Genomic DNA, 15,271 nt, shown 5'->3' with positions numbered 1-15,271 from the left:
TCCCTCAACGTGAGGAAGACAAAGGAGCAGGTCAAGAGTTTCAAGTTCCTTGGTGTCCACATCACCAACCAACTATCATGGTCCAAACACATCAAGACAGTCGTGAAGAGGGCAAGACAACACCTTTTCCCCATCAGGAGACTGAAAAGATTTGGCATTGGTCTCCAGATCCTCAAAAAATTCTACAGCTGCACCATCGAGAGCATCCTGACCGGTTGCATCACCTCCTGGTATGGCAACTGCTCGGAATCTGACCGTAAGGCACTACAGAGGGTATTTCGTATGGCCCAGTACATCACTTGGACCAAGCTTCCTGCCATCCAGGACACACAGTATATACTAGGCAGTGTCAGAGGTATGCCCAAAAAATTGTCAAAGACTCCAGTCCCCCAAGTCATAGACTTTTCTCTCTGCTACCGCACGGCAATTGTCACCGGAACGCCACCCCCCAAATTACCTCGACTAACCTATACCTATTTTATTTTATTTTTTATTTTATTTTATTTAGTAAATATTTTATTAACTCTATTTCTATAACTGCATTGTTGGTTAAGGGTTACCTGTTGATTTCATTTGAAATTTGATTTCATTTGATTTTACACGCATGGAACTCACGTGAAACCCTCATGAACCCCACATACAGAAGTGAATACTGTATACACACTCACACGCATGCACACAGACACACACACACACCACCACACACTGATGATGAGTCGATATGGCAGTCCCCATCCTAACCCCGAGCAGACACATCTGGGAATCAACTGTCTGCAGATTTAGTCTGTAAGCTTGTCATCCTCCTATGTGTCAGCATAATCGCTCAGTGGACCATGATAGACCACTTTAATTGCATTTATATCATCGGATATTACCTAAAAATGTCTCATGAGAATTCCAAACTGGAGGAAAGGTGGTGCAGCCTACTTCAAGTTTATGTGTATACTGTAATAGCAACAATGCAGTCCAGAACTGGACAGCATTATAGGCCCTTAGTCAAGATCAAAAGTGTTTTAAGGCCTTTCTGAGTGACTAAATATTGTCCTGAGTGACTAAATATTGTCCTGAGTGACTAAATATTGTCCTGAGTGACTAAGTATTGTCCCGTGTGACTAAGTATTTTCTTAAGTGACTAAATCAAATCAAATCAAATTTTATTTGTCACATACACATGGTTAGCAGATGTTAATGCGAGTGTAGCGAAATGCTTGTGCTTCTAGTTCCGACAATGCAGTAATAACCAACAAGTAATCTAACTAACAATTCCAAAACTACTGTCTTGTACACAGTGTAAGGGGATAAATAATATGTACATAAGGATATATGAATGAGTGATGGTACAGAGCAGCATAGGCAAGATACAGTAGATGGTATCGAGTACAGTATATACATATGAGATGAGTATGTAAACAAAGTGGCATAGTTAAAGTGGCTCGTGATACATGTATTACATAAGGATACAGTCGATGATATAGAGTACAGTATATACGTATGCATATGAGATGAATAATGTAGGGTAAGTAACATTACATAAGGTAGCATTGTTTAAAGTGGCTAGTGATATATTTACATCATTTCCCATCAATTCCCATTATTAAAGTGGCTGGAGTTGAGTCAGTGTCAGTGTGTTGGCAGCAGCCACTCAATGTTAGTGGTGGCTGTTTAACAGTCTGATGGCCTTGAGATAGAAGCTGTTTTTCAGTCTCTCGGTCCCAGCTTTGATGCACCTGTACTGACCTCGCCTTCTGGATGATAGCGGGGTGAACAGGCAGTGGCTCGGGTGGTTGATGTCCTTGATGATCTTTATGGCCTTTCTGTAACATCGGGTGGTGTAGGTGTCCTGGAGGGCAGGTACCCAGGGTCTCGAGCTTGATGACGAGCTTGGAGGGTACTATGGTGTTGAATGCCAAGCTGTAGTCAATGAACAGCATTCTCACATAGGTATTCCTCTTGTCCAGATGGGTTAGGGCAGTGTGCAGTGTGGTTGAGATTGCATCGTCTGTGGACCTATTTGGGCGGTAAGCAAATTGGAGTGGGTCTAGGGTGTCAGGTAGGGTGGAGGTGATATGGTCCTTGACTAGTCTCTCAAAGCACTTCATGATGACGGAAGTGAGTGCTACGGGGCAGTAGTCGTTTAGCTCAGTTACCTTAGCTTTCTTGGGAACAGGAACAATGGTGGCCCTCTTGAAGCATGTGGGAACAGCAGACTGGTATAGGGATTGATTGAATATGTCCGTAAACACACCGGCCAGCTGGTCTGCGCATGCTCTGAGGGCGCGGCTGGGGATGCCGTCTGGGCCTGCAGCCTTGCGAGGGTTAACACGTTTAAATGTCTTACTCACCTCGGCTGCAGTGAAGGAGAGACCGCATGTTTTCGTTGCAGGCCGTGTCAGTGGCACTGTATTGTCCTCAAGCGGGCCTGAGTTTAGTCTGCCTGGGAGCAAGACATCCTGGTCTGTGACTGGGCTGGATTTCTTCCTGTAGTCCGTGATTGACTGTAGACCCTGCCACATGCCTCTTGTGTCTGAGCCGTTGAATTGAGATTCTACTTTGTCTCTGTACTGACGCTTAGCTTGTTTGATAGCCTTGCGGAGGGAATAGCTGCACTGTTTGTATTCGGTCATGTTACCAGACACCTTGCCCTGATTAAAAGCAGTGGTTCGCGCTTTCAGTTTCACGCGAATGCTGCCATCAATCCACGGTTTCTGGTTAGGGAATGTTTTAATCGTTGCTATGGGAACGACATCTTCAAAGCACGTTCTAATGAACCCGCACACCGAATCAGCGTATTCGTCAATATTGTTATCTGACGCAATACGAAACATGTCCCAGTCCACGTGATGGAAGCAGTCTTGGAGTGTGGAGTCAGCTTGGTCGGACCAGCGTTGGACAGACCTCAGCGTGGGAGCCTCTTGTTTTAGTTTCTGTCTGTAGGCAGGGATCAACAAAATGGAGTCGTGGTCAGCTTTTCCGAACTAAGTATTGTGCTAAGTGACTAAGTATTATCCTGAGTGACTAAATATTGTCTCGAGTATTGTCCTGAGTGACTAAATATTGTCTCGAGTATTGTCCTGAGTGACTAAATAGTGCCCTGAGGGACTAAGTATTTTCCCAAGTGACTACGTATTGTCCTGAGTGACTAAGTATTGTCCTGACTAAGAATTGTCCTAAGTGACTAAGTATTGTCCTGAGTGACTAAGTATTGTCCTAAGTGACTAAGTATTGTCCTAAGTGACTAATAATTGTCCTGAGTGACTAATAATTGTCCTGAGTGACTAAGTATTGTCCTGAGTGACTAAGTCTTTTCCTAAATGACTAAGTATTGTCCTGAGTGACTAAGAATTGTACTGAGTGACTAAGTATTGTTCTGAGTGACTAAATATTGTCCTGAGTGACTAAGTATTGTCCTAAGTGACTAAGTATTGTCCTGACTAAGAACTGAGTGACTAAGAATTTTCCTACGTGACTATGTATTGTCCTGAGTGACTAAGAATTGTCCCGAGTGACTAAGTATTGTCCTGAGTGACTAATTATTTTCCTAAGTGACTAAGAATTGTCCTGAGTGACTAAGTACTTTCCTAAGTGACTATGTATTGTCCTGACTAAGTATTGTCCTGAGTGACTAAATATTGTCCTGAGTGACTAAGTATTGTATTGTATTGTATTGTCCTGAGCGACTAAGTATTGTTCTGAGTGACAAAGTATTAAATTGAGTATTGTCCTGAGTGACTAAGTATTGTCCTAAGTGACTAAATATTGTCCTGAGTGACATAAGTATTGTCCTAAGTGACTAAGTATTGTCCTAAGTGACTAAGTATTGTCCTTAGTGACTAAGCATTGTCCTGAGTGACTAAGTATTGTCTTGGGTATTGTCCTGAGTGACTAAGTATTGTCTTGAGTATTGTATCAAGTGACTAAGTATTGTCCTGTGTGACTAAATATTTTCCTGTGTGACTAAGTATTGTCCTAAGTGACTAAGTATTGTCCTGAGTGACTAAGTATTTTCCTAAGTGATTAAGTATTGTCCTAAGTGACTAACCATTGTCCTACATGACTAAGTATTGTCCTGAGTGACTAAGAATTGTCCTGAGTGACAAAGAATTGTCCTGAGTGACTAAGTACTTTCCTAAGTGACTAGGTATTGTCCTGACTAAGTATTGTCCTGAGTGACTAAATATTGTCCTGAGTGACTAAGTATTGTTCTGAGTGACTAAGTATTGTATTGTATTGTCCTGAGTGACTAAGTATTGTTCTGAGTGACTAAGTATTGTCCTAAGTGACTAAGTATTGTCCTTAGTGACTAAGCATTGTCCTGAGTGACTAAGTATTGTCTTGGGTATTGTCCTGAGTGACTAAGTATTGTCTTGAGTATTGTATCAAGTGACTAAGTATTGTCCTGAGTGACTAAGTATTTTCCTAAGTGATTAAGTCTTGTCCTAAGTGATTAACTATTGTCCTGAGTGATTAAGTATTGTCTTGAGTGACTAAGTATTGTCCTGAATGACTAAGTATTTTCCTAAGTGATTAAGTATTGTCCTAAGTGACTAACTATTGTCTTGAGTGATTAAGTATTGTCCTAAGTGATTAAGTATTGTCCTGAGTGATTACGTTTTGTCCCCTCATCAGTCCCCTACTTAGCCCAAATCTATTTCTGTCTGCAGTGGAAGAAATCAGTGCCAATGACTTAAACGGCAGATTCTGCTGACTCATCAGTCCAGGATCCGTCCCAACAGTAAATAATGTTTAGTGAGCACTTAAAGAGATATGGATATTAGGGATTGCCTGTGTGTTTAATAATCCATACTCAGCTGAAATAGATTTTTACTCTGATATAAATCAGCTTACTTTAGCCAACACTAATGTCTCCTGGTATCGAATCTCAGCATTTAATTTGAACTTTAAATGAGTATCAATCAGTGAGCTAAATATGGTGTGTGTGTGTGTGTGTGCGTGTGTGTGTGTGTGTGTCTGTGTGTGTGTGTGTGTGTGTGTGTGTGTGTGTGTGTGTGTGTGTGTGTGTGTGTGCGGCTATATTACCAGAGTAACAAGATAAACATTGACACTCCCAAGAGGTGGGTCAAAGGCTACACAGCCACGCTTGTTGAAGTCAGGTTATCCCAATGTTTGAAGTAAAAGTCAAAGACAATATTTTGGTGTGCGAGGCCCCTGGCTCACAGTGGAGTGCTATGCTGTCAGACAAGGGCCCCATTGATGCCTCTGGAGAGGAAAGTGAGGGGAGGTTTCCCAGGGGAGGTCCCTGGACTGTTGTATCTGAAGGGGTCTAGGAAGCTCTGCTGGCCAAACCAACCGTACTGTGATGGCTCAGATATTTTGCGTGCGCACGCATATGTATGAGCAGGTGCCTGTGAGCAGTGGGTCTCTCTTTGGTGTTTCGAGTTGCATTTACCAATTGACTGGGATATTTGAGAGAGAGACAGACAGACAGACAGACAGGCAGACATGAAAACAGGAGACAGAGACACAACAACGTGATGCAACAGGATGTAAACTATCTGATAGGAGTTATAGTGGATGGAGGGCTCCCTTGACACTTCCATCACTTCTACAGGAAGAGGAGGAAAGGTTCAACTCACATACAAGAATATACCCTATCGTCAGGATCCAGCCAACCCAGTTTAGCTGTAATTTAAGATATTTTATAGAAAGACCATTACAAGAATATTGGTGTCATGATTTTGTCCAAATGAAAATCAGGTAAATTGAAAAAAGCCCACTTTCTTTAACCTCAAAGTCAACTTGTTTTGACATTGTATTGTTGTTTTTAGCTGTATAGATGATGTATTTTGGATGTTTTGAATGTATTTTCAACTATTTCAGACAATGCCGTTTAGTCACTGCCACAATATTAGTACAATAACATTAAACAAGTTAACTGGAGTTGACTGATGAGCTCTGACAGCCCTATTATGGACAGAGAGAATATTCATCTTTCCACTTCCTCCGTCTATTCTGAACAGTACACTGTAGCACAAGGCCCTCGGGCTCGGCCTGATTGACATATCCAATGGTGAAAAGCATCAAGGTAGCCCACTCTATAGTCTTTAATTCAGATCTACGACTATAGTAATTGATCATTGAATCTATTTTGACACAATAACTGTAAAGAACCTTAATGTAATTAGACCCATACAGCAGATACATTAGGCTAGTGCAGCAGGAAACTTCTTCTTAGTTTTAAAGGCAAAATGAAACTAATCTGGCAACACGCCATTTCTGGTCCTCATTCATTCTCAAAGTGGTGGCAAACCTGGCAACCCGCCTGTTTTTTCCTCTCCTGGTTACAGAGGAGCGGAGGGCCCAGAGCCATGGCTGTCACTGTGTTTTTATGCCCCCCTCCTAACAGTACAACCGGGGTCCTGTTCGGTCCAGCAGAATACACAATCACAACTGCTGAGTGTCAAGTCAGCAGAGAGAGGGATTTACAAACTGCCATACGCTTCATATTGATGGGAAGCCATGTCTGAGTCACACTAGAATAGGGAAGAGAATGGGGGGGGTATCCATTTTGTGTAACGGAGACATTGGAGAATGAGTGGTGAGTAACCTTGTCTGAGACTAAAGACTTATGGTAGCTGTAATGCCTAGGCTTCAGCTCAGAGGGCTAACAGAGTCTTGTGTTCAAACCCCATCAAGTCACATATGATTATTTCCTATACAAGACCATGAAACCTGTGGAAGGGGTCATCAAATACGAACTCTACTATGGTCAAGCACCAAAACCAGGAACTTCAATACCTGACTAACTACTCTAATTTAATTCGGTGAAGGCATTCCTCTGGATCAGAGCGGTAGCCGTGAGTGAAATTCCACTCCGAACTTTGTAGAGCTTCGTATTGGCCTCTTACTCAAGGATTCAGCTCTTTTGTGTTGATCTGCCCTTCTAGAAAGTACCAAGTCGTTGAGCGAGTGAAGCACCTTTCCTTCCTGTCACAATAAGCCGCCCTGATCTAGAGAAATCAACAGACAGATGGAAAAACAAAACGCAAGTCAAACGATGCAGATTATTTCACGAGGAATAGTTCATGTGTGACAGGAAGCGTTTGACTGATGCCTCAAAACCTTGCAGACCTGGCGGCTACAGAGTTAGCACTGAGAGTTAGTTTTCATCTTATATCTGCATGCTGTGGGTGTTACACTGCTACTTTGTGATGCATCGCTGCCAAAAATAATGGCCTTACATTTGTCCTGCATGGTAAGGGAGTTTTGCAGTCGCTGATACGGTCAAAACAAATATTGTGTCATGAAAGGTGTACCCAAACGTGCTTCAGCCCAGCTTGAACAGAAATATAAAGGATGAAAAGTATTCATACAGGATGCTCGACAGGCTTTGCCCCCTTGATCCACATGGTCTGGATTTGCCATCCCCAACCATCTTGCGGTTCAAATACACAACAGCTCTGATTCTCTTCTTTCCTCGGCCGAGGAGCTGGGTTCTCCCTACGACACACTCCTCTCCTCCAGCCTTGACTCTGTTGCACTTCTGATAACTCGGACTGTGTCCTTCTCCTTCTCTGCTCCCTGGTTTACCTGTGAGCTGCATTCTGTGAAGTCCACTGGCCGACAACTGGAGAGGCTCTATAAAAAATCTGGTCACACAGTCCACTCAGAGGCCTGGAGGACTAAACGGTGCTCTCTCCCAGGCCAAATCAATCTACTACTCCAACCTCATCAATAACGGCCAAGGCAATCCCAGAACCCCTTTCTCCACCATCAACAGCCTAGTCAGGCCTTTGGATTCCTCCCCCTCACTGGCTCTTTACAGCCTTGTAATACATGTCTGGGCTTTTTTTCAGTCAAAAATGGAATACCTCAGTTTCAGATGTCCCCCAGCCTGCACCCAGACCCAGTTGTGGCGATCACGACCCACACAGCCTTCTGAAAGGCTCTTTAAATCCCACATATTACTATTTTATTGTTATTGTTTAGGATATGAAAGTGGAAAAGTTTTCGGGCATTTTGGGGACACATTTAGATCCACATTCGGGTTCTCTTCCCGTTAATGGTTGGGGACTTAGAGGAGACCGCTCTGGGTGTTGTAGGGCAGTGTTGTAGGGCAGTGTTGTAGGGCAGTGTTGTAGGGCAGTGTTGTAGGGCTGTGTTAGTGCAGTGTTGTAGGGCAGTGTTGTAGGGCAGTGTTGTAGGGCAGTTTTGTAGGGCAGTATTGTAGGGCAGTATTGTAGGGCAGTTTTGTAGGGCAGTATTGTAGGGCAGTTTTTTAGGGCAGTATTGTAGGGTAGTGTTGTAGGGCAGTATTGTAGGGCAGTGTTGTAGGGCAGTGTTGTAGGGCAGTGTTGTAGGGCAGTGTTGTAGGGCAGTGTTGTAGAGCAGTGTTGTAGGGCAGTGTTGTAGGGCAGTATTGTAGGGCAGTGTTGTAGGGCAGTTTTGTAGGGCAGTGTTGTAGGGCAGTTTTGTAGGGCAGTTTTGTAGGGCAGTGTTGTAGGGTAGTGTAGGGCAGTGGGGCAGGGCAGTGTTGTAGGGCAGTGTTGTAGGACAGTGTTGTAGGGCAGTGTTGTAGGGCAGTGTTGTAGGGCAGTGTTGTAGGGCAGTGTTGTAGGGCAGTGATGTAGGGCAGTGTTGTAGGGTAGTGTTGTAGGGCAGTGTTGTAGGGCAGTGTTGTAGGGCAGTGTTGTAGGGCAGTTTTGTAGGGCAGTGTTATAGGGCAGTGTTGTAGGGTAGTGTTGTAGGGTAGTGTTGTAGGGCAGTGTTGTAGGGCAGTGTTGTAGGGCAGTGTTGTAGGGCAGTGTTGTAGGGCAGTGTTGTAGGGCAGTGTTGTAGGACAGTGTTGTAGGGCAGTGTTGTAGGGCAGTGTTGTAGGGCAGTGTTGTAGGGCAGTGTTGTAGGGCAGTGTTTTAGGGCAGTGTTGTAGGGCAGTGTTGTAGGGCAGTGTTGTAGGGTAGTGTTGTAGGGCAGTGTTGTAGGGCAGTGTTGTAGGACAGTGTTGTAGGGCAGTGTTGTAGGGCAGTGTTGTAGGGCAGTGTTGTAGGGCTGTGTTGTAGGGCAGTGTTGTAGGGCAGTGTTGTAGGGCAGTGTTGTAGGGCAGTGTTGTAGGGCAGTGTTGTAGGGCAGTGTTGTAGGGCAGTGTTGTAGGGCAGTGTTGTAGGACAGTGTTGTAGGGCAGTGTTGTAGGGCAGTGTTGTAGGGCAGTGTTGTAGGGCAGTGTTGTAGGGTAGTGTTGTAGGGTAGTGTTGTAGGGCAGTGTTGTAGGGCAGTGTTGTAGGGCAGTGTTGTAGGGCAGTGTTGTAGGGCAGTGTTGTAGGGCAGTGTTGTAGGGCAGTGTTGTAGGGCAGTGTTGTAGGGCAGTGTTGTAGGGCAGTGTTGTAGGGCAGTGTTGTAGGGCAGTGTTGTAGGACAGTGTTGTAGGGCAGTGTTGTAGGGCAGTGTTGTAGGGCAGTGTTGTAGGGTAGTGTTGTAGGGTAGTGTTGTAGGGCAGTGTTGTAGGACAGTGTTGTAGGGCAGTGTTGTAGGGCAGTGTTGTAGGGCAGTGTTGTAGGGCAGTGTTGTAGGGCTGTGTTGTAGGACAGTGTTGTAGGGTAGTGTTGTAGGGCAGTGTTGTAGGGCAGTGTTGTAGGGCTGTGTTGTAGGACAGTGTTGTAGGGTAGTGTTGTAGGGTAGTGTTGTAGGGCAGTGTTGTAGGGCAGTGTTGTAGGGCTGTGTTGTAGGACAGTGTTGTAGGGTAGTGTTGTAGGGTAGTGTTGTAGGGCAGTGTTGTAGGACAGTGTTGTAGGGCAGTGTTGTAGGGCAGTGTTGTAGGGCAGTGTTGTAGGGCTGTGTTAGTGCAGTGTTGTAGGGCAGTGTTGTAGGGCAGTGTTGTAGGGCAGTTTTGTAGGGCAGTATTGTAGGGCAGTATTGTAGGGCAGTTTTGTAGGGCAGTATTGTAGGGCAGTTTTTTAGGGCAGTATTGTAGGGTAGTGTTGTAGGGCAGTATTGTAGGGCAGTGTTGTAGGGCAGTGTTGTAGGGCAGTGTTGTAGGGCAGTGTTGTAGGGCAGTGTTGTAGAGCAGTGTTGTAGGGCAGTGTTGTAGGGCAGTATTGTAGGGCAGTGTTGTAGGGCAGTTTTGTAGGGCAGTGTTGTAGGGCAGTTTTGTAGGGCAGTTTTGTAGGGCAGTGTTGTAGGGTAGTGTAGGGCAGTGGGGCAGGGCAGTGTTGTAGGGCAGTGTTGTAGGACAGTGTTGTAGGGCAGTGTTGTAGGGCAGTGTTGTAGGGCAGTGTTGTAGGGCAGTGTTGTAGGGCAGTGATGTAGGGCAGTGTTGTAGGGTAGTGTTGTAGGGCAGTGTTGTAGGGCAGTGTTGTAGGGCAGTGTTGTAGGGCAGTGTTGTAGGGCAGTGTTGTAGGGTAGTGTTGTAGGGCAGTGTTGTAGGGCAGTGTTGTAGGGCAGTGTTGTAGGGCAGTGTTGTAGGGCAGTGTTGTAGGGTAGTGTTGTAGGGCAGTGTTGTAGGGCAGTGTTGTAGGGCAGTGTTGTAGGACAGTGTTGTAGGGCAGTGTTGTAGGGCAGTGTTGTAGGGCAGTGTTGTAGGGCAGTGTTGTAGGGCAGTGTTTTAGGGCAGTGTTGTAGGGCAGTGTTGTAGGGCAGTGTTGTAGGGTAGTGTTGTAGGGCAGTGTTGTAGGGCAGTGTTGTAGGACAGTGTTGTAGGGCAGTGTTGTAGGGCAGTGTTGTAGGGCAGTGTTGTAGGGCTGTGTTGTAGGGCAGTGTTGTAGGGCAGTGTTGTAGGGCAGTGTTGTAGGGCAGTGTTGTAGGGCAGTGTTGTAGGGCAGTGTTGTAGGGCAGTGTTGTAGGGCAGTGTTGTAGGACAGTGTTGTAGGGCAGTGTTGTAGGGCAGTGTTGTAGGGCAGTGTTGTAGGGCAGTGTTGTAGGGTAGTGTTGTAGGGTAGTGTTGTAGGGCAGTGTTGTAGGGCAGTGTTGTAGGGCAGTGTTGTAGGGCAGTGTTGTAGGGCAGTGTTGTAGGGCAGTGTTGTAGGGCAGTGTTGTAGGGCAGTGTTGTAGGGCAGTGTTGTAGGGCAGTGTTGTAGGACAGTGTTGTAGGGCAGTGTTGTAGGGCAGTGTTGTAGGGCAGTGTTGTAGGGTAGTGTTGTAGGGTAGTGTTGTAGGGCAGTGTTGTAGGACAGTGTTGTAGGGCAGTGTTGTAGGGCAGTGTTGTAGGGCAGTGTTGTAGGGCTGTGTTGTAGGACAGTGTTGTAGGGTAGTGTTGTAGGGTAGTGTTGTAGGGCAGTGTTGTAGGACAGTGTTGTAGGGCAGTGTTGTAGGGCAGTGTTGTAGGGCAGTGTTGTAGGGCAGTGTTGTAGGGCAGTGTTGTAGGGCTGTGTTGTAGGACAGTCTTGTAGGGTAGTGTTGTAGGGTAGTGTTGTAGGGCAGTGTTGTAGGACAGTGTTGTAGGGCAGTGTTGTAGGGCAGTGTTGTAGGGCTGTGTTGTAGGACAGTGTTGTAGGGCAGTGTTGTAGGGCAGTGTTGTAGGGTAGTGTTGTAGGGCAGTGTTGTAGGGCAGTCACTGACCTAAAGAAAAGGAAGAAGGGAAAGTCAACAGAACTGGTTTCCTCTTTAAAACGCTTTAAAAAAGCATCTTTCCTGCCCGTATTATCATTAAAAGTGAATGTTTTTGTATAACAGCAACATGTGTGACTGAATAATATCAACACTTTTATTTAAGCTTTTTGCTGACACTTGCAAACATATTTTGTAACATTTCCCATTAATAAAGCATTTGTAATAATACTAATACAAAAACGTAGTTATAACTGTTAGTAGAATGTCCTATTACTACCAGAGCAAATGTATATTAGGAGACAAAGTATAAAAGCAACCATTCTGTCAAGTAGTCTTATCAATATCAATTAGAACCGTATCACGCCCTTACATCGAGAGTGACCATTCTATCCAAAGGGGGGTGCGCATCTCTCACTCTGAATAGAATGAAAACACAATTATATGACTGAAGAATATAGTTTGAAGAAAAAGGCTCTGGGTTGTTAAAAGTTAGCCTACCTACAATTAAATTGTGACAAACATGTCCTTAATTTGAGATTTAAAACACCCTCAACCGATTCGTAGGTTCAAAACTCCCCTTTTAACAGCTGTAGTGGGATCTCCGCACAACATCACAGCGCCTGCAAAGCCAGCCAGGCAGATAGCCACTTGGTAGGAGAGAGACACGTACCGGACAGTGGATACTCTATGGGCTACTGTGCATAGGCCAACGCGCTCTGCTTCAGCCTTCGTATGAAACTAACTTTCTCCAGCAACGTAAATGCACCAATAAAGAAAGGTAAGGTTTGTAAAAAATAAATACAAATAAAATGGTCGTGAGAGAGCAATTGAATGAACTTATTTTTCTGGAAAGTTTGACTGCCAGGCAATTTGATCATATTTGAGTAACCATATTTCCATTTCGTAGAAGATGCTTATGTCAAATAATTATTGACTGAACAAGCAACTTCATATAAATGGTGTTATCAGAATGACAAACGCGGTAGAATCTTTGTTATTTGACTCTAGGACGTCTCGTGTTGCGTCAATGTACTGTCCCTTCGATAGATTTTTCAGATCAATTCTGTTATTGGATTTTCGGTTGAGGTCAGTATGTGCATCCCGAATCGATTTTAGGCTACCTATGCGCGCAAGATGTTGGCCGGATAGACAAAAGGCAAGAGGTTGGAATCATACCACTAGAGTAAGACTGTCTGATCACTCTGCCGACTGCTTTAGGGCATTAGATACAGTATCATGCACATCTTTACGACGCAGCCCATGACATAATTGTAATTTTCTTGTCTGTTCCAGGCCATATAACATTGATGTTGCCCCAAACTTTGCAACTTTGCTCATAATTTTGGTTAATTATTGCCACTCGTCGATAGAGTGCAGAGTTGAGCAGCAGTTGTCTCTGGGTTTACAGTAGTCTCTGGGTTTATAGTAGTCTCTGGGCTTACAGTAGTCTCTGGGATAACAGTAGTCTCTGGGCTTACAGTAGTCTCTGGGTTTAGAGTAGTCTCTGGGCTTACAGTAGTCTCTGGGTTTACAGTAGTCTCTGGGCTTACAGTAGTCTCTGGGATTACAGTAGTCTCTGGGTTTACAGTAGTCTCTGGGTTTACAGTAGTCTCTGGGTTTACAGTAGTCTCTGGGCTTACAGTATTTGTGTTGATACTGTAATGTCTAAAATGTTTCCTGCACCAGTAGACAACGAGATAGTTTATCAAGATGTTTGAAAATACCACCGTGATGTATTTCTTCCTCACCTAATGGCTTTAATATCACACTTGGTGGCTGGTTCATGATGTTTCATGACTACAGCTATAATGTGTCTAAAGTTATCTCATTCTCTGTAAATTCTCATCTGTAATGTAATCTGTGATGATGTACCATGTATGATCACTCAATGAGTGATACTGTATTCTTTGGGGCAAAGACCTGGTTTGTGGCTCTCTGTGTCTCAATTCAATTCAGAGCCTACATTGGCATCCATCCATCCATCCATCCATCCGTCTCTCTCTCCCTCTCTCTCCATCTCTCTCTCTCTCTCTCTCTCTCCCTCTCTCTCCATCTCTCTCTCTCTCCATCTCTCTCTCTCTCTCTCTCTCTCTCTCCCTCTCTCTCCATCTCTCTCTCTCCCTTTCAATTTAATTCAATTAAATTCTATTTGCTTTATTGACATGACGTAACAATGTACATTTTGCCAAAGGTTACTTTGGAGATTTACAATATTAACATAATTAAAATAATCAATATTGTCAACGGAACAACAGTAACAACAATAACCAAGGGTCAAAATAACCACACATTGACCAATACCAATAATCATAGAGGACATGTGCAGGTTGGTTGGTCTGTCAGACACTGTCCCTCATCTTATGGCAGGCAGCAATGTAGTGCGCTGCCAACCCACAGCTCTCTGCTCCTCTGTTTAATCTGTTCTAAACAGACCTATTGAGGAGTCAATGATTCAATAGCTTCCCTCAATTCATCTCCCTCAGCGCAAGTCCAGTTCACGTTAACAGATCTGTTCACAAAAGCTGTAATGACTGCCTCACCCTGTCCTACCTGGCTACAGGAGTGGAACATGAGCTTCAGTGATAAGGGCTAGAAAAGGTCAGGGGGTAGAGAAGAACTTGTGTCCATTGTGAGTTGGCGCACCTTCACAGACAAGAGCAGTACAGCAGTCAACTACAAGACCTGAGGAGAGAGGAGGAGAGAAACATTGATTATATTCCATTCTAAACAACTCTGGTAGCATGTCTGTGTACAACATGATCGGAGCTGAGAGAGGAACGTGGAGAGAGGAGAGGAGAGAGATGCTTGTTACTGCATGTTAAAACTATTGTCTGGTGGAGTATGCTACAACAGAGATTTAATGGCTTGGACCTGCGGGGCTCAGCTCTGGTCTGTCTGTCTGTGTCTGTCTGTCTGTCTGTCTGTCTGTCTCTGTCTGTCTGTCTGTCTGTCTGTCTGTCTGTCTGTCGGCCTGTCTGTCTGGCTGCCTACATGTCTCTGTCTGTCTGTCTGTCTGTCGGCCTGTCTGTCTGTCGGCCTGTCTGTCTGTCTGTCCGTCGGTTGTCCTGTCTGCCTGTCTGCCTGTCTGCCTGTCTGCCTGTCTGCCTGTCTGTCTGCCTGTCTGTCTGTCTGTCTGTCTGTCTGTCTGTCAGCCTGTCTGCCTGTGTATTCTTAGGTCTCAGGAGTAGTGTTTCTCTGCTGAATCGCTTCAGCTCTTGTCCCAACAACACAGAAACAAAAGTACTACTCCCCAGGCTGCTCAGAAGAGTACCTCTGATGTATTTGAGTACGGCTTGGTGCCATGACTTATCCATGTGTTTAGTTACATCTGCGTGTTTCTCATCGGAGAACACAAAGAATGCTCCCCCGTACCCTGTCAACACACGCTCGCTCACTTGCTTGTACACACACACACACACACACACACACACACACACACACACACACACACACATACACATACACACACACACACACACACACACACACACACACACACACACACACACACACACACACACACACACACACACACACACACCTCTCAGTGATCTGCTGTAACAGACTAACTGTGACTCCATTGCATTTGGGATTGTGATTCTTGCACTGTAGGTCTCTGGTGTTTGATGGGAAACGGTCAAATCTAGAGGACAGTTTCCCCTTCCACTACATTAATAATACAGTAAGACTGTTGAATGATTCATTGATAAAATCCCCACTAAACTCAACCTCTGTGACCTCTTTCACTTCCCCATTTAATTCCTAGTAATTT

General features: G+C 44.8%; 1 protein-coding gene across 2 annotated transcripts in view; it reads left to right on the top strand.

Annotated features, from left to right (window-relative positions):
• Positions 1-12,079: 12,079 nt before the first annotated feature.
• LOC110496916 (semaphorin-5B-like) overlaps positions 12,080-15,271 on the top strand; it is a 101,793-nt gene continuing 98,601 nt past the window's right edge. The window contains exon 1 of one of the 2 annotated variants that reach the window (XM_036951746.1): positions 12,080-12,277. The gene's annotated coding sequence lies outside the window, so the exon portion shown is untranslated. The remainder of the gene's footprint in view (positions 12,278-15,271) is intronic. The other variant, XM_036951745.1, reaches the window with a different exon arrangement.

Source organism: Oncorhynchus mykiss, chromosome 18 (genome assembly GCF_013265735.2).
Source record: "Oncorhynchus mykiss isolate Arlee chromosome 18, USDA_OmykA_1.1, whole genome shotgun sequence".
Lineage (NCBI taxonomy): Eukaryota > Metazoa > Chordata > Actinopteri > Salmoniformes > Salmonidae > Oncorhynchus > Oncorhynchus mykiss.
This window is presented reverse-complemented; position numbering and strand designations above follow the sequence as displayed.